The 19,241-nt window shown below is 38.3% G+C and overlaps 1 protein-coding gene across 1 annotated transcript in view; it reads right to left on the bottom strand.

The window, feature by feature from the left end:
* Window positions 1-19,241, bottom strand: part of DPP10 (dipeptidyl peptidase like 10) — a 563,373-nt gene that overhangs the window by 332,472 nt on the left and 211,660 nt on the right. The gene's annotated exons all lie outside the window — the stretch shown is intronic.

A 19,241-nucleotide genomic window follows, 5' to 3' on the forward strand; every position in this document is an offset into this window, starting at 1 on the left:
AAGGTGCTCGTCTTTGTCTTGAAGGCTCTGAACAATTCAGTTTATCTGTGTTAAAATATAAAGAAGAATTAAAACCTGAAGAGAGCAGAGAGGCACCATTATCAGGGGAAAGTCTTCAATGCTAAGAGAAAAGGTTAAAACACTCTGTCTTGTTTAGCCTAACTAAACAAGTGCTGAGAAGTATGATTGCTCTTAGAAAACACTTCAGGGACACACCAGGAAGGGAAAAGACATTTTTTTTTTTTTTAAGCTAAAGGATAATACTGTCACAGGAACAAATTAGTATTAATTGCCTTGAATATATTTAGGCAGGATATTAGAGCATGATTTCGATCAGAAGAGAGGTCCTATAATATTTTCCTCAGGGGAGTAGCTAGGACGTAAAAATACCCCAGAGCAGTTTCTATATGGGATTTATTTAGTTTATTAAAAGGATTAGATGCTGTATTTGCACACCACAACAGAAGATTGCTTTTGATGACCCAGAACCTCTGAGAATCCTGCCCCCCTTGTATACTGGCAACTGTATTTAAAATCAGGACTCAAATTTTAGCAAGATATATTTAGTCTTAAGAAAATTCATGCCTGATTATCTCCCAGAGCATACTTTTTAACCATGTCAATTTTCACATAAAAAGAATGGGACACCATGTATTTACTAAAGCTGAAAAATACTATTGAAGGTTACCCTTGAATGCATTGTCTTCTTGAATCTCACTAAATGAAAGATGTCAATGTTAGGTCTTCCTCATGCCAATCTACAGGTACTTTAAGTCTCAGATATATTTGTGCTATTAATATGATCAATATGATAGACAACAATTTTGGAAATTACAAACCAACCCTATCATGCATTCTTATTCTAATTTAAAGCATTTTATATAATTTTATAGAATCACAGAATGGTTTGGGTTGGAAAGGACCTTAAGATCACCTAGTTCCTACCCCCCGCCATAGGCAGCGACACCTTCCACTACACCGTGTCACCCAAGGCCCTGTCCAACCTGGCCTTGAACACTGCCAGGAATGGAGCATTCACAACTTTCCTGGGCAACCTGTTCCAAACATTAGCATACTGATTCCCACTGGAAAGTACACTGGAATTAAGGATTTATATTTTCCTTTTGTCCAAAGCATTGATCAAAGACAATACTGTAGTCTAGCTATTTTGTATTTTCACTGCAAAATGCTAAACCATAGCACTGAATGTCATGTTTTCTTATGTTGACTGAAGAGCAGACATTTTCAGGAAGTGAATATTTGCACTGCCGATGAACATCTCATAACATGCAGTAAGACATGTAATGTCAAATTTGCATGAGCTATTATCTTTTATAAACAGCTAATGTCTCTCTCATTATCCCCTTTATGAGGCTGTTCTTGAATATGTTTTTTAGGAACCTCATAATTTTCATTTGATAGATTATAAACATAACAACTTGATCTGGATATTAGCTTAAAATGTTAATCACATTTCACATTGCATAGGCTATAAATCAGTGCTGTCAGCATTTATACATACTACAATAAGGTGTGTCCCATTTTAAAGCATTCATGACATAAATTTTGTGTTGTATAAAAAATTTTGACCTGAAATTGGAAATGTTAGGATGAGTAGATGCTACTAAGTCTATTTAAACCATAAAAATTGCATCTGTGCTGCAGGGCTACTTTTGGATACCTACTGATAGTCAGGAGGACTAGAAGTTGTATAACCCTGTATCATCTTTATCTATATACTGAAAAGTATCATTAAAAACCACTATATAAAGATTCAACTTTTAATGAGAGCTTCTGGTATTTGGTACTCACATTTGTATCAGACAGAATGATTTGTCTGTGATTAATGCTAATTAATGTCTGTTTAGTTTTTCCTGTATAGCAAAGAGCAGTTTTGCTTGAATTACTTGAATTTGCTTGAATTACTTGAATTCTCAGTCTCACCTCATTGGAGTTTTTTCTCTTCTGATACTGCAAACAGAAACTGGCAGTGAACAGTACATTTTAATTTCCCTGTTCAAAACCAGAGCAAAACACTTGTTTACGTTCACAAAGTATGAGTAAATAGAGAGGACTCTATTCTGTCCACTGTCACCAGGTTCAGGCTGGTGTAACTTGGCACTCATACAGTAACTTCTAACTTAACCTTTTGTACTGGAACTAGGTTACCAAGTTCTGGGATTTTTTTCAGTTGAAGCTGGATGAAGTATACACAAAAAACTTTGCAATATAATGAATGATTTCAGCAGTCAGCCTTCATTATTGCCTGGAAGACTAAATGAGCCCACAACACTTGTTTACTGTATTTCAGACATTTCCTGTAGTAGGTATAAAAGTTCATATAGTGTTTCTACTGATTTAACCTTGTTTATTTATATATGGTAACCTAAGCAGCTGCTAAAAGCATGCATTGAACTCATGCACATTTACAGTAATAAGATGCAATAAAAGATGGACCATGTATTACTATGTATTACTATTAATTTTGAAATGGATTTAAAGCTAAAACAATGCTTTATTTCTAAGAATCCCACTTCTCATACTAGCTGCACACTGATGTAATTACAATTATTTTGGTTCAGTCTGCCCCAGAATAAGTATGAGGCAGCTGATTCAAGAAAAAGAAGAAAAAGAACATGCAAAATTAAAAAGGTTGTTCTTTGGGGATTTTTAGACTTTTTAGCTGAATTTCCAACCTTATAGGCTCAACAAGGCAAGTTTACAATTTTAGAAGTGATCGGTCAGCTTTGGGGTATTTGGAAATGTGACTGCTCATGCGCAGATTGACTCAGCACTGAATTTACTCATCTATCACACCTTGAACGATTCAGCTACAGAACTTGTACAGTCCAGCTGCACAGTGCCAGCAGAATAAGCTCTGTGCTTCCCAGGCACTGTGGTTATAGGAGGGGAGTTTGCACTAAAGTACCTGCATCATATTATGCCTCATTCCTAAAATGAGGCATTGAAGTACATGCATCATTTTACCATTCCTAAAACAGATCTCCTTAGTGCAAATTCTTGTTCAGAGATTAGTAGTGATGCTTTATCTCTAGCCAACTATGAAACTTTCTGTCTGATAGAACCACATAAATTTCCATTCATCCATTACTTCAGTAAAATATTATTTTTTATTAGGAATTCAGCAAATTATTTTTATCCCTTCATTTTCAAACTGCAGTTGAACAATTGGAAAGAAAAGACTGGTACAAGTCTCTTAAGCTGACATAGTTATTTTGCCCCTGGTTTCTATTTCAGTCATTTTACCTCACTGTTGCTGCCCGAGGTTCATAGATCATTCAGGTACCAAATCATCACAACGGCAACCAGAAAGCATTTTATGAAGCCAGGGAGCCCTTAAGGATAGCACAGTGGTTAAATCACTGCTTTTTTCAGCTCATTGCTTTAGTCTGCTGGGGTATTTCCTTGGGATCTGGCAGAAGGTGATGCGCATCTCATGAAATGACATCCCTGCTGATGTCACTGATGTTACTGGTGAAGAAAGCACCAACATTTCATACTGCATGGTGAAGTTTAACTTAGAAGGACAAATAGAAACTAAATACTAATAAAGGCAGAAGAGGAGAAGAAATACCCACATCCCCATCAGCCAACCCTTTCTAATTGTTGACCCCAAATTTGGGAGTTAGAGCAGAGTGTTTTGTGAGCTGCTGTGACAGCCACAGCAGAAGGAATCTGTTCCTGCAAAAGTGCTTGTTTCTCCCCTCCCCAGTGCAAGCTATGGTATGGATAATAAAAAAAAATATATATATATTTTGGAATTTGGCAGGCAGCACAGGTATTTCTTGTACAAAGAGGCCTGCCAGTGTTGCAGACAGCTTAAAGGAAGACTTTACTGAAGCTTGAAAGCTTTTGACATCTGGTGTACTAGGAGGGGTGACACCTTTTCATCACCGCCCTCCCCTACAGTGACCTCTCTGCCGAGCACTTGCATGTAAGGTGTGGTACACAACCTTGCAATGGAAATGGGTTATGCCAGAGAAAAAAGCAGTGCTCAACAGCAAAAAGCAGAGTGATGGGAAAAGACTGTTGACTGTGCAATTTACTGTCAAATAATATCTCCAAGTAAACTGATAAACTTGCCCCACCACACATTCCTGCTTTGTCTGCTCACATGAAAACTAGCATGGACCATAGCCAGTCTGACTGCATGAGGCTGGAGGGCACAGCATCCTCTTTGCTTGTAGCCTTCTTCAGAGGACGGAGCAGTCAGATCTCTCTGTAGAGGGCACAGGTGTTTTCACAGGGGCTAACACCAGCCACCATGTTCAGTATGGCTGGTGCAATACATGCTCTTGAGGAATACAGGTGGGACCCGATAAAGGCACATGAAAAACAACAAGGTGCGTGGTGACAGCCAGCATGGCTTCACTAAGGGGAAATCCTGACTGACCAATTTGGTAGAACTGATGGACACAGGTGGAGCAGCTGATGTCATCTACCTGGACTTGTACAAAGCATTCAACACTGTCCCACACAACATCCTCCTCTCTAAATTGGAGAGACATCAACTTGATAGGTGGACCACTCAGTGGATAAAGAACTGGCTGGATGGCTGCACACAACGTCGGTGACATGGACAGTGGGATTGAGTGCGCCCTCAGCAAGCTTGCCAATGACACCAAGCTGTGTGGTTCAGTTGATATGCTGGAGGGAAGGAATGCCATCCAGAGGGACCTTGACATGCTTGTGAGGTGGGCTGATACCAACCTTATGAAGTTTAACCATGACAAGCTCAAGGTCCTACACCTGTGCCGGAGCAATCCCAGGCACAGCCACAGGTTGGACAAAGAAGAGATTCAGAGCAGGGTGTTGGTCGATGAGAAAATGAACATGAGCCAGCTTCAGTGTGTGCTTGCAGCCCAGAAAGCCAACCGTATCCTGGGCTGCATCAAAAGGAGCGTGACCAGCAGGTCGAAGGAGGTGATCCTGCCCCTCTACTCCGCTCTTGTGAGACCTCACCTGGAGTATTGTGTGCAGTTCTGGTGTCCTCAACATAAAAAGGACATGGAACTGTTGGAACAAGTCCAGAGGAGGGCCACGAGGATGATCAGGGGACTGGAACACCTCCCGTATGAAGACAGGTTGAGAAAGTTGGGGCTGCTCAGCCTGGAGAAGAGAAGGCTGCATGGAGACCTCATAGCAGGCTTCCAGTATCTGAAGGGGGCCTATAAGAATGCCAGTGAGGGACTCTTCATTAAGGACTGTGGTGACAGCACAAGGGGTAACAGGTTAAAACTTAAACAGGGGAAGTTCAGATTATATAAAAGGAAGAAGTTCTTTACTGTGAGGGTGGTGAGGCACTGGAATGGGTTGCCCAAGGAAGTTGTGAATGCTCCATCCCTGGTGGTGTTCAAGGCCAGGTTGGACAGGCTGGGTGACACGGTTTAGTGTGAGGTGTCCATGCCCATGGCAGGGGGGTTGGAACTAGATGATCTTAAGGTCCTTTCCAACCCTAACTATTCTATGATTCTATGATTCCATAATTAGAATTTATCAGCTCAGTCTTTCACAGACATATACACATGTAACTTCAGCTGCCTGCCGTTCAGTGTATCTCCTCACGTCCCAGCATCTTGCAGACAGGCTGGATTCAAGTGCAGCCCTTGCCATGTTCAGCAGTCTAACTGCCTTGAAAATATAAACCTCACCTCAGTAAACACACTTTGATTTGTGTTGTAGATAAGCTCCTACTGAAGCTTCTCATTCAACCTGAGAATCTCCAGATTAAGCTAAATCCTTATTGACCCTTATGTCACAGATCCTTATTCCTTATATCACAGCAGCAGATTTTCAGGCTTCTTTATTTTTTTATGTAGAAGATTTTTTTTTACCATCAATAGAAGCAAGGTCAGCCCAAATGCCTGTAATGATTGCTCTTGTAACTAGCCTCAGTGAACACAAAGTCATTCACATGAGGGGATGCAATCACATGACAAAGCTAATTGTTTTGGTACTCTGGAATTTTATACTCTTCATTTTTATTAAAAAATTTTTAAAGATATTTATTAACTACAGAGAGAAGGAAAAAAAAAAAAACAAACAAAAAACCAGACAAACAACATCCAAAAAAAATCCCCCCAAAAACCCCAAACCCCAATCAAACAAGATTACCAAGACACCACAATTACATCATTCTGAGTTCACAATAAGCTGCTGTCAACTCTTCCAATGCATGCAAAATAGAAAAAGGTTTTACAGGCTGTCACCTCTCCTGACAGGCAGGCAAGTCACTGCTAATAATTAAAACAAGGCTCCTTTCTGGGTCTAACTTCTCTCAGGGATACTCTGCAAGATGACAGTCCTTAGGTGATTCACAACTAGAACATGTTTTCCCTCCCAGTGTGAAAAAATTGTGCTCCTTCTGAGAAACAACCAGAGAGGTGAGTTCTCTCCTTTGAACTCCTTTTTCCAAGCCTGGCAGATAACTCAGGGGCACTTGGGCCCTGTTTGACACAGCAAGTATTTGCATCGCTCATCCCTCAGGGATTTTTACCAGCAGTCGTCACTGGAAGTAGACACTGTACTGATGTTTGTGTTATGAGAAGTACCCACTAGATAACTCTGCAGGGTCCTCTCAGGCTTTGTATTTGATAATTATTTTTGAAGCAGTAACAAAAATTTGGAAATATCACCATTCTTTACCCGCAGATTCTCATTCCAGAATAGCCAAGTGGTCATGAAACATGAAGATGGAAGATGGGTGTAGGAGATGTTTGTCTCTAGTTTGGAGCACACAATTAAACTGCTTGTAAACAACAGGTGAAAACAACAGACCACCTAACTACAGTCCTAAGGTAGCTAAGTGAGGCAGATTGAAAGTGAGAGCTTCAGACACATTTAATGAGTGAATGTTGATGCTTCCAGACCTACAGGCCAGATGGTCCTATTTCTACAAAGCCCAAGGATGGAAAAAAGTAAACGCCTCCAGGTGTCTACTGTACATTTCAGTCTGTGGTAATATTCAAGAAATGACAAGTCTGATAAATTAAAACCCCAGGAGGCAAAGTCAAAACCAGAGAAAATTTATAGAAAAGAAGCAATTTATGAATTGACTTATGGAAACAAAATAGCAATTAATAGCAATTAAAGCAACTTCTTACAAGAGAATTGTAGTAATTTTATTTAACCCAAAGAATTCAATGCTTTTTTTTTTTTTTTTTTTTTTTTTTAAATGCTAATCTGGAAGAAACCATTATTTGATAGCCTTCACCACTACTAAAGTTTTCTTTCTCCTTTGGACTTAACACCACCTGGCTTGTCCAGTTCCACCATTAATGCCTGCTATGTTGCATACTGATGTTTTATTTGCTCTAACATTATGTATGGCCTTGCTGCTACAGTATGTCTCAAGCAGATGGATCTTGTCCTTTTGCAAAACCCTACTGCAATAGAAAAGGCACATGACCTGCATGCCAGGCTGACTCAGAAAAAAACCTGTTGCAGAATGATGATCTGTGTGTATCATAATTTTGGCATATAACATTTTAAACACCACTTTAGGCAGGTGTGATTTGCTAATTTCAGTTCAGCTGCATCAGTTTTCATCTGGAATGCTTTTACATTAGGTTGGGGTTTGTTTTGGTTTTGGTTTGTTGTTTGTTTTTTTTGTGTGGGGGTTGTTTTGGGTTTGGTTCTTTTTTGTTGTTGTCATTGTGGGGTTTTTTTTGGTTTTTGTTTTTGGTGTTTTTTTTTTAATTTAGAAGAAAAAAAACACTGTTGCTTCCTGACTGAAGATAATGTTGCTTGAGCTATAACATACCTTACTCCAAGTAATATAAGCAAGGTATTCAGAAAGCAAGAGATTTATTTTCTGAATCAGGCAGGAAAACACACTATAGAATTTATTAAAAATACCCATGTGGGTAATCTTATTCCAGCTTCAGTGCTCTTTAGCTTCACTACAGCAAGGTTTTATAGCACATCACTTTTGTACCATACAGTCTTTCATTAAAATTCCAAGTTCTCAGAAAACAGGAGGCTCATTATTTTTCAAATCTACCTATATTTCAATATGCTGAAATCATTTATCAACAGGAAGCGGTGGTGTTGCCATACAAATAGCCATACAAATACTCAGTAAGTATGTAAGGCATTACCTCACCCAGGTTAAGGCATTTGAAACAGAAGCCTACTGAAATTGGTCAGTGCTGCTGCAAATGTAAAGTACAAATGTCCTGATGCCCACTCAGCAGATGTGAAAATCAGAAGAATTGTGATATCTAGACATCAGTTTGAAAGTTACCCATCACACATGCTATCAGGCAGAAAAAGGATTATTTTTTTTTTAATAAATTACATAAAGACCCAAAAGGGTAGAAAGAAAAGGTAAAAGTGTCCGACTATGATAAACAAGAACTTGTTTTGAGAAATAATCTCCAAATGAAAGGAATAAGACATTTTTGTGCACCCAGTAGTATATAAGCATGTGTCGTGGTTTAAACCCAGTCAGGCAATTCATTCACTCACTTCCCCCACCTTCTTGCCCTCCCCCTGCTCCCAGAGGGACGGAGAGGAGAGTCAAAAAGAATGCAACTCCCATGGGCTGAGATAAGAACAGTTTAGTAACTAAGGTATAACACAAATCACTACTGCTACCACCAATGATAATAATGATAAAGGAAATAACAAGGGAAGAGAATACAACACCTCAGCACCAGCCAACCGATAACTCACCCCCCAGGCCCGACCAAGCACCGATCCATACCTCCTCCAACCCCACAGTCTCCCAGCCCTTCTGGCTAACTCCCAGTTACATCCTGGGCATGACGTGCTGTGGTATTGAATACCTCTTTGGTCAGTTTGGGTCAGGTGTCCTGTCTCTGCTTCCTCCTGGCTTCCCCTCCTCCCTGGCAGAGCATGAGGCTCACAAAGTCCTTGGCCAAACCAAAACATCCTTGTTACCAGCTCTGTTCCCAGGCCGAAAGTCAAAACACTGCACTGCACCAGCTACCAAGAAAGAGAAACATGGCTGCTACTGCTGAACCCAGGGCAGCATGGTGGGAAAAGGTTTGTCAGTTTCAGCAGACAACAGCCAAAGAAAACAAATTAGCTTACTATAGAAAACATCCTACTTACTCCCCAAAGATCATTTATACATTTTACTTTTTTCCTCTAGATTGCTCCAGGTCATGGCCCCTAGGAGTGAGACTACCTCTAAAACCATGACCAATTCTAGACACAGTGCCATGCCAGAGGAGCAGCGTGGGAGATGTGACACTGTCTCTCAAACCTGGCAGCTCCCTGAATACAGAGTGCAGTGGAAGTCTTTGTTTGCACTTCAGATGCTCTGTAGGACTGGATTTGCTAATAGCTCCTACAGTGTTTTTTTTTGATGGGGGTTGCTTCTTCTAAGGCATAGTAGATGTAGGAGTAGAGGAGTAGACTCTCCAATCCCAATGACACGAGACACTCACTCCAGAATGAGTTTAAGGAAAAGCATAAGACAAAGCCCACTCCCCTCAATGCCAGTTAGCACTGATAAGTACACTCAGCTCACTGACAGCAGCTTCCTCCATCTCCTGTCTTTGCATCAAACAGGGTGTCACAACAGAGGAAAATAGAGCCATTCAAAACTTATTGTGTTATATCTGGTGTCATTTACCTTTGGCCTCCTCCCCACTGCTCTTCATCATCATGCTGTGAGAAAAGGAAGGTCATGTGACAACTAACTGGGAGGAAACATATGCACAGAAGAATCGTTTCTTAAAACTGCTGTGTTTTCTGCATTATCTATCAGAAAAAAACAGATACTTCGGAGTTCAGGACACTCTCACAACGTGTTCCTGGAAATTATGAAATTTACATATTCAATCTGGAGGTGAATTATAAAAGTAGCATCTATTTAATCTATAATGAACTTCAGTGAAAATAGCTGTCACTGCAGAGAGGTTTTACATCAAAGGATCCTTGTAAACCAAGACTTGCATAGTAGAGGTGCAGTGTATCATTTACATAGCTGCATCCCACAGCTCTTTGGTGTTCTTTCTTTTGGCACTTGGGGATGTGTATTATATTTAGCCACTACTCCTGCATTCCAGTTCAGTAGGTCTATGTGTGCAATCTCTCACTTACTTTCCCTCTAGAGTTATAAAGTCTCTGACTAAGGACGAAGGAAGAAACTCTTCTCTCCCAGCGTTGATCTCTATGGAACATTCAGTTATTACACCTTTCATTTTTCCTGCTTTCCCACACTGCTGCCCACATGACAGCAAGTTTTGGTTTGGTAGTGGTTATTGGGTCTTTGTTGGCTTTTTTTTTGCTTTTATACATTGTTTTCCAGTTGCATCCCTCCTTTCCAGAGCAGGATTTTTCCTCTCTATAAACTGCTTTGCTATTAAAGCACTCACTTTGGCTGAGAATGCTAGCAGTGGTTGCAGTCCTCTTAAAATTCCACTAGTACCCATCCTGCAATGATTTATTATTCTTGAGCTCCCAATGCTTTAAAATATATACTTAAATCATCACATGGTTAAATAAATATCATAAAATCATTAAGCAGAGTAGATGAAATTATTAAAGGCTAGTAATTTCAGTTGTAAACCCATGAAAAAAACTGAGGGGAAAAAAACCCAAAGAAATCATAGATCAAAAGTAAAAATGCTGATACAGGACACACCTCCAACTTGCAGCATGATCAACTATATGCATAATTCCTGCCTAATCTGTCTTTAAAGATCTCCAGTGAGGAATGCTCAAGAGCCTCTTTAGGAAATCTTCCAGTGCTTAAACATCCTCACCATCAGAAGATTTCTCCTCACATCTATAACATCACAGCTTTATACAGTGCTATATATAATGGCATTAACAGCCCCATAATGACAAAACAAACATGAGAATAATTAGGAGGAGAATATATAAACCCTAAGATGTTCCCTATGCTACTTCATAAGTAGCAACTGGAAAAAATGTCAGTGTATAAGGAAAAGTGCATAAATATGATTTTGTTTCCCCATGGTAATACTGAACTGCACAATCAACCCACTAAAACTGGTGTTACTTGAGACCTGGGTTGTATCAAAATAGTGATAGTCCCTGCTCAAAATCAAACCTAGTATTAGGGCAACAGGAGCTGCCTTCACTACTGCCTCAGCCGCAGCATGGGATTTGGGTGACTGTATTTTTATAAGTCCTGCAAAAGTTGTAGGATGATTTAAAAGATGGGAAAAGGACCATGTAAATGTCTCAGACCTGCAAGAAATCTGATCAAGGCTCTATCTGGGAAAAATGTGGAAAAATCAGAAAGGTGTTGTTTAAAAATAACATACTGTTGCACATCTTTACTCGGATCAAAAGTGATCTTTAACTTGGATTATCCCAGAATCCACTTCCTCATTTCAGAAATCTGGGCCTCATTTTGTTTGATACCAAGACATAAAATCATAAAAGCCCTTGATTTTTGAGAACCATAACCCTTCTCAAATGAAAAAAGTTAACAGAATCTGTATGTCCATATTCTTGGAAAGTAACAGAGCTTAGCTATATAGAATCAAATTCTTGTTGCCTTATCTCTGCTGAAAAACATCTTAGAACTTACTTCACAGTTGCCAGATCAGTTACACTACTCACTAGCTCACTGCCTTCTCGAAACTAAATATACCAAAAAAAAAAAAAAAAAAAAAAAACTCCATAAAAAGATTTTCATTTTTTGACTTTTTTGTCAAGGTCCCAAAGAGAGTGAGAAGTGGAAAATTGCATGTATTTTCAAGAGATTATGCAGACTGTAGATCTTCCCTGTTGTTAATGCTTACATAAACCATCTCCTTCTTGATGTATCTGCAGTCTGTATGGACCGATAAGATACAGAACTTCTATACTGGCATATCCTAACAAGCAGAAGCTTTCCAAAACCTCAGTTTTCACTAAAACACTACTACTACTAATATAGTTAAATAATAATATATTATATAATAATATAATTTTTTTTAAATTAGAACTTTGCTATGTTTGTCCTGGAAACTTTGCAGTCTAAGAAGGATAATCCCTGCAGATATATCTATGTTCTTTCGCTGAAAATCTTAAAACAGTTGAGTGACCATTCAGTAGCACCTGTCTCAACTACCTCTGATGATTCTTTAAAGAAAAACATCATCACCTAATCCACAGCACATGAAAGCATAAAAACATCACTAACCTCTTAGGTATTTAACCTAGTAGCCTGCTCACAGCCAACTGTACAAACCTTAACACAAGCAGCATTCTGAAGTGTGTCAAGGTCCCTCTGGATGGCATTCCTTCCCTCCAGTGTATCAACCGAACCACACAGCTTGGTGTCATCAGCAGACTTACTGAGGGTTCGCTAAATCCTACTTCCACATCACCGACAAAGATGCTGAACAAGACCAGTCCCAACACCAATCCCTGAGGGACACCACTCATTACTGTTCTCCAGCTGGACATTGAGCCATCGACCACAACTCTTTGCATGCAGCCATCCAGCCAGTTCTTTATCCACCAAGTGGTCCATCTATCAAATTTAGAGACAAGGATGTCATGTGGGACAGTTTGACATAGTCCCTTAGTTTGATCTGCTATTAATGAAAAAAAAAAGTGAAGCACAGCTTGAGTATACATCTCCTGTATACATCCTGCAATTAAGTCAGGTAAGGAAAAAAAGAAAATGCCTTTGGGGTTCCCAAGCATCTTAAATACACACAGGCAGCTACTGACTAGGAATAAAAAATATGAATACATTAGCCACAGGTGCTCAGGCAAGTTTTCTCAGATCTTGGTATCTACCAAATCAATCGATTATTTAGGCCCATCAGGTCTAAATATGAGCTAACAAATCACTACAGCTTTTATGCAGTCCCCTTTATTCCATATTTGACTATCTCAGGAGAGAAAGTGCAGAGGGAGAGCTCCTATGCCATTCTGGCAGAGACAGTGGCATAGGAGCTCTCTGGCAGAGCAACCCTGACTTTGCATGAGTTGAAGAAACTAAATGCTTAGCATATCTAAATACATTTTATCAGCAGAACTTTAACATTCTTAATAAAGGTGTATTATTAACATTTGACAGTCAGAACTTTCTAAGAACAGAGCAAATGGGTAATGGTATTGTGAACGGTGTCTCCATTTGCAGTGAAAATAGAGAGAAGGGAGAACAGGGCTTGACATCCCTCAACAATGAATTATTGGGCTATACAGCAATAAACTGAACACTTAGATTGTAAAAGGAACCATAAATAGAACCACAAGACCTTGATTTATGTACTAGATAGATCCTGGTTTGAGTTCTAGATTAATTCTTTAATAAAGATGCTATCCATCACTGAAAAAGACCTGCCTTGGCTGTTTATTTGCCTATCATGAACAAAGAGTGTTAATTATGTTGTTTCAAATATACTAGGTCGTCCCTAATACTTGCAGTCCGCCACACTGCAATATGTCTTATGCAGGAATGCATTATATTTTCAACTGAAAATGACTTACCAAATTGAAAATATAATTTTTTTGTCATTGTAAGCCATATAATGTATTACAGCTTGCACTGCTACAGAAAAGCAATAGGAAAAAAATATCAAATCTGCACATACTTTTACTGTAGAAAATAAAGTTTTATTTTATCAATTATCAGTAAAAGAAATGTCCCTAGGGATGAAATAAGCTAAGGAGTAGATTCAGGAATGTCAAAATATCAGTAACTGTTCTGAAAACATTTCCACATACAATAGCATAAATGTCCTAAATTTAGGTGTTTTGGCCAGTTTTCTATCACCTTGAATAAAAATTTCACCAGGACAGCAGTTCTTACACAACCTCACCTTGTCTTTATTTTGGTTATAGGTCATCTTCTGGGACAAATCCAAACCTCAGAAAAAGTACATGAAGAATAAAGGATTTATATGATCACAGCCCAAATGGAGGGTGAGTTAATCCTTGTTTGGCCCCAGATGGCACTCTCGGTTGCTAGCTTTGACTTCACCCACATTGCAGCTGAATGCTACAAAATAAAAACTTCCCCAAACCCAATGTATCCAGGTCAAACTGAGGCAGTTCTAACAAAGCCTTCAGGAATTTACCAACTCATATCTAGAATGCATTTCTAAACCAATTATAATTGCCTCTCTATCACCCACTGGCACATCCATTGAGATCTATTATTACTGTTATGAAATGGAAATGCATGAAACTGTGGGTTAAAAATCAATGACAATTTTATATAATGTTTTAATATGTGTTGGATTAAAAAAGAACACAACAAAACAACAAAAAAACCACCAGCTGCTACAGTGCCATTCAGAAGTGGAAGAACAGGTTTTGATCCAAAAGAAAGGTATTCCTGATTTGAAACAGAGTAAGTCTATTGCAATGGCATAATCTAGTTTCTAACTCAATACTTTGTTTCAAATCTCTGGTTTATTCCAACAATTAAGTATAAGTACAATTTATTGGGTTAAACAGCAGTCAGAAGCCTAATTATGTAACATTACCTCAATCTCACATTGAGCCTTACCCAAATATCACTGAAGCCAATGAGTATCTCCCATTAATTTCAGTAAGTTTTGCATTAGATCCATGTTCATTTCCTTCCAATGAATAAAGTGTTGGCATTTTCTCAATATCCTTTTGCAGGTTTATTTGTTTGCTTCCCCTGTGATCACTAATGTCTCAAAAAAAAATAGATAATGGATTCTACTTTATTTTTTAACTGAAAACAAAGGAAAGAAGGCAATCCTTTTGCAATATATCTGCATGCTTTATTCCAACTTCTTACAGTGGCCATGTTATTCTTGTGTTGGATTTAAAGTGACCAGTCTTTAGGATTTCTTTCTCTCAAGTCTCTGGATTAAAAATGCTGTGATGACAAAAAAGAGAATTCTAGCAGTTCTTGAGTTGAAAAAAAAATAATGTTTGGAATATTTTCTTCCATTTCATCTGCAATCATAAAATGCAAGCACTCAGTTTTATTAAAAATCACATATCAGAACCTGAGGTTTCTTGAGTCTCAGCAGCTCAGCTTTGGCTTAAAAAGTGTTTTGGATGAACGTTCAGATAAGGGGTTGTTTTTTTTTTTCTAATTCTGTCTTGTAATCCTGAGAGTTACATGTCTTTATCACTGTATTGCTAGTTTCATCTAAAGTTTTATTCCTATTCCTTCCCAGGTTGTGAAGTTATCCTAATTTACATTTATATTCTTTTGGCTTCAAACCTATAGCACAAATTTGTGAATTTGGTAAGCCAAGAAAGCAACAAGAAGTTACAGTAAATCCTACTTTAAAAAAAAAAAAAAGGATTCTTATACTTTGATTTACAGTTTAAAATCCATAAAAGTGGGGTTTTTTTGTTTTTTTGTTTTTTTTTTAATATACTGGAATGTCCATTATCATTTGTCTTCTTCAAGAACTTCCATTCCCTTTAGAATATCCCTTTTTTTCTGAAAGAAATTCCAGTTAGTGGCCATGTAGTCCTGATTGAGACATGCACCAGTTTGACCTTTTAATTTTGTTTTCATTTACTTTAGAGATAGCAGAAGACTGATGTTAATGTTCTGTAGCTGGGACACCTGTACGTTGTCAAATCTCCTTTAATACATGGTGGTTAAAAGTGCTTATCTGATGCTCAACCTGTACTCACACCATCCAAAATGTTTTTTCTCCTGATTTACATGATTAACTTATTTAATGAGGCAGAAAGAAGGTCTCATCCATTGTAGTTAGTCACAAGCAATGCAGTACTGAATAAACAGCAACAGCACATTAATCTCTCTGACTTTTCATTATTATCCACTAACAGGAATACATTTGTACCTACATTTTCTCTGGTTTTAAAGAAGGAAAGAAAAAAAGCAACCCCAAAATTGCGACACAGCATATTAAGAAATGCATTTCAGATATTGAAGAAAGTGCATTAGAGCTCAAAAGGCAGAGTTTGTGCACAGCCATCTGTTAGAGGTCATGTGGGCATCTGACACCATTAGAGAAGTTTAGAAAAGGAGAACATACGAAATAACTAATCTAGAGGACGAGGAGCAAGTCATCAGGGCTCTCTTGTCTTCTCTGAGCAGGAATAAAGTAACCAGAGGTTAATAAATCCTGGTCTTCCATGTACAAGACATAGAAATCCACAGTCCTTCTACATGTGTGGATGCATGGGGTCTTTCCATCTCCTCCAGCTGTTGGCCACAGTGGGGTCTTCCCATACTGCATTATTTACCATGCATAGTGATAGATACTATCACTGTATACATACATATATACACATGTTCACATATAATGAACATATGGTTCAAGATCTAAGTCTGCAGGTGAAAATACCAAGGCAGGATCAAAAGCTGGGCTTGCCTATGTCAATTGCTTTGGCAATTTGGCCTTTCATCTGAACTTTTGGAAAATTTTGCTTCCTGCTACATAATATGTTTGCTAGAGTACGACAGTTGACACAAACCTGATCTGAACATTAAGTCTTTTACCAGGCCACTGATTGCCATATTCACAAAGTGATAAACGAAAAGATCCCCCCCAGCCATGATCATAGCTTTTCCACAAAGGCTGCACCTCCCTAGACCCTCAGACAAGGCCACACGCTGACACCAGTTTGCAGCAAATCCATGGAGTGCATGTGTAAAGCAGGAGAGAAGTAAGCTCTGAGCAGCAAACTTTAAGAAATGTGTTCATACATATTGCTGATAGCCATTTCATAAAACTGACTTTGGAAATACTTTTCCCACAACACTTCCACATCATTGCCATTGGGAAAAGAAACAACAGATTTAAATATTATAGAAATTTAGTAAATCTTTTAAATTTAAAATGTTTTCACTTTTTTTTTGGGGGGGGGGGGAGTTCTTTCTTTTTCTGTATTAGTTTGGGGTTTTTTGTTGTTTTTTTCTCCTTGGCATGTACGCACACCAGAATATTAGGTCAGAAATTACTTTAACATAGTATGAAGAGACAAAGTGTAGTTTTCACCTTTTTTTTCCCAAAGATATTAGTATCATAACCAATACATTTCTCTTGTCCATTATAAATAAACCTTTGAATCATAGGAATTAGACATTAGGTAGATCTACCTTTTCTGTGCGTGAAAAGGGCACTACTGTTGATCAGCAGTACTTTGAAGATGCCAACCAACTCTAGAATACAAGGGGGTTTTGCTGAGTTTTTTTATACTTTCTTTTTAATGAACCCATAGACAAACTTTGAAGGAAGGGAGTATAAAAGTAAACAAGGGAACAGAGCCAGTTTCCTTTCCATTTTCATCCTTGTGCAGGTTGAAAAAAAATCTGGCTGGGAATCAGATTTTGTACTGGGCTGAGCTGCCACTGATGCTGTTTGTTCAGTCCCAATGCATAAGAGCAGAACCACAATCTTCCCTATCCACTGGATTGATTTAAAAAAAGTAGCGCATTTTGAGGATGGAAGAGCTGTTTAAGACAAAAAGAAATAGCAATCAGTAGGAAATAGAAACTTCTATATGCAGAGAACCAGGAAGAGAAACTGAAAACATGGGGTGGGGGTAGGAGAGCATCAGTACAATGCAGGGAGAGACACTGGAGCTTGCTTTTTACTTTCCAAACACATTGCAAGAACATAGGTCTATGACGAGGCATACTCTTAGTAGTACCAAAGACAGAGAACAGTTTAGTAGTTGCTTCCAATCTGCATCTGGAATTGGGAAAATGTGCATACATCTCCCTTTACTAGTAATCAAAGTCTACAGAAGATAACATCTACCTGGAGTAACTTGTAAGCCACTTGTATCCAGGATTCATAGCTTAATAAATCTTGGGGCTTCAAATATGCTCCAGAAGACTGGAAAATTGTGCAGTTGTAATAGTGTTGTAAAATATCTGACCTAAGCAATCTTAGTAGGAAATAAGCCAAAGACAAAGAACTGGCTGGTTATCTGATAAAACTCAAAGAGAAGTTATCTACCAGAAGAAGACCTGGGAGGAATTGAAAAGAGGTTCTCTAACAGAATGTTAACCAAGATATTCTTAAATTATTTAGAAATAAACATAAAGTCGATGCTGATAAATCCACACATGATGCAAGGAATGACTGGGTGATAAACATCAAGGACACAGGAGTCATAGGAGTAAATACAGAGTGCTTGATAAGCCAGCAGTATTCGAGTAAGATGTATCTCAACATAGCCAAATGCAAAATTGTGCCACATACATTGAAAATTCTCACAAAATGAGAGATTATGTCCCTGAAAGGGGTTACAGTGCATTAACAAATGAGCTACCACTGGGACAATGGAGTTTAAAATGCTGATTACTAAATGTATATTAATATGTGGGCATTTTTCACTCTGGTGAAACTGGGTATAAATCTACTATTTTTCATTTAAAATATTAGGAACTATAGATTATATCACAGGCAAGAAAGAATGCCTTACAATTGAAAGCAGATCTTTTTAAGCTCATGAGAATGATGACTGGAGGAGACTTGAGAGTGTATGTACCACTCAAGAAGAAAAACTGTAGTTATGAAAATTGTGTTTAATCCAATTGTGAAGCCAAAGTAATAACCAGTGCTTGGAAGCTAAGCCAGGCAAATGGAAACAATGCATACATTTTACAAGTGAGAGATTAGCTAGCTGAGCAAATGGAGGATGACTGGTTCCCTGGCTGTAACTATTGGACTGTCTGTTATTTTGGGAGGTTTTTGTCTCTCTGACCACAAATTCCACTCTAAAACTAGGAAATGACCTGATAAAGCTTCATTTTCCAGTGGAAAGAGTTTATTCAAAAAGTCCCTAACCAGCATTAATCAAGTCAGGCATTGTGCTATATAGAAATTTCCCAGAAGTTGAACACAGAGCTGTTTATAAAAAAAAAAAAAAAAATGGAACCAATAAATTAGTCAAAAATATATAAAAAATGTGTGCCATATAGCCTAGACTCGGAAGAGAACAACCAACTAGTATTACTGGCTTACACAGCTTCTTTTTTGTTCAAGAAATCCAATATATGCCTCTGTACTGAATGTCTAAATTCATTCTGTGTGGGTGACCTGAGGAAATCTGTATTCATGAAATGAACAAACCAAAGAACCACACGCAGGGCACAATAACCCTAACTACATTACATAACAATACAGCTAAATAAACCTTGACTTCATGGTATTCCAAAAGAATCATGTATTAATTTCTGATTTGGAAGAGCTTTACATTTCACTCTATATATTTCATATATTTGCGCTCAACCATTCAAACCAAAACTACTTTCCCGCTCTAATATTTCATCATATTAGAACAGCGTTAGAGAC

The sequence above is a fragment of the Pezoporus flaviventris genome, unplaced genomic scaffold (genome assembly GCF_033815535.1).
Source record: "Pezoporus flaviventris isolate CSIRO_AGI_PZ_B2104156 unplaced genomic scaffold, CSIRO_AGI_Pfla_v1 ptg000001l, whole genome shotgun sequence".
Classification (NCBI taxonomy): Eukaryota; Metazoa; Chordata; class Aves; order Psittaciformes; family Psittacidae; genus Pezoporus; species Pezoporus flaviventris.